The sequence below is a fragment of the Apaloderma vittatum genome, unplaced genomic scaffold (assembly GCF_000703405.1).
Source record: "Apaloderma vittatum isolate BGI_N311 unplaced genomic scaffold, ASM70340v1 scaffold29012, whole genome shotgun sequence".
Taxonomy (NCBI): Eukaryota; Metazoa; Chordata; class Aves; order Trogoniformes; family Trogonidae; genus Apaloderma; species Apaloderma vittatum.
This window is the reverse complement of record NW_009702365.1, coordinates 15469-15886: the sequence shown is the minus strand read 5'-3', so window position 1 is coordinate 15886 and position 418 is coordinate 15469.

Genomic DNA, 418 nt, shown 5'->3' with positions numbered 1-418 from the left:
GCGGGGGTCCCGGAGCGGCTCCGAGGGGTCCGTGGCAGCCCCTGAATGACCTGTCACGGAATGAGCACCTCTCTAAGGACGGGCAGCAGAGACCCTTCTGACCATCTCTCAGTCTCGGTTGGAAGCGAGGACTCGCACCCTGGACCCAAGGCACCCGGCGGGGTTTTGAGGCCACCTGCACCTCCCGTGGTGGCCACGGAGGGGCAGTGCGAGATCCTGCTCCACCACATCTCCCTCTTGTAGGCCCGGGTACCAGGAGCTCAAGCCCTTGGCAGGAGCATGGGCAGGGCTCTGGCCGCCCCGAGGGTAGCGTGCACAGCTACGGTGTCTGCCTGACCCCTTCAGGCCTGATTTTGCTCCAGGTCTCCAGCAGGAGAGGAATGTTCTGATATCTCATATCTGGGCATCCCCAGCAAGC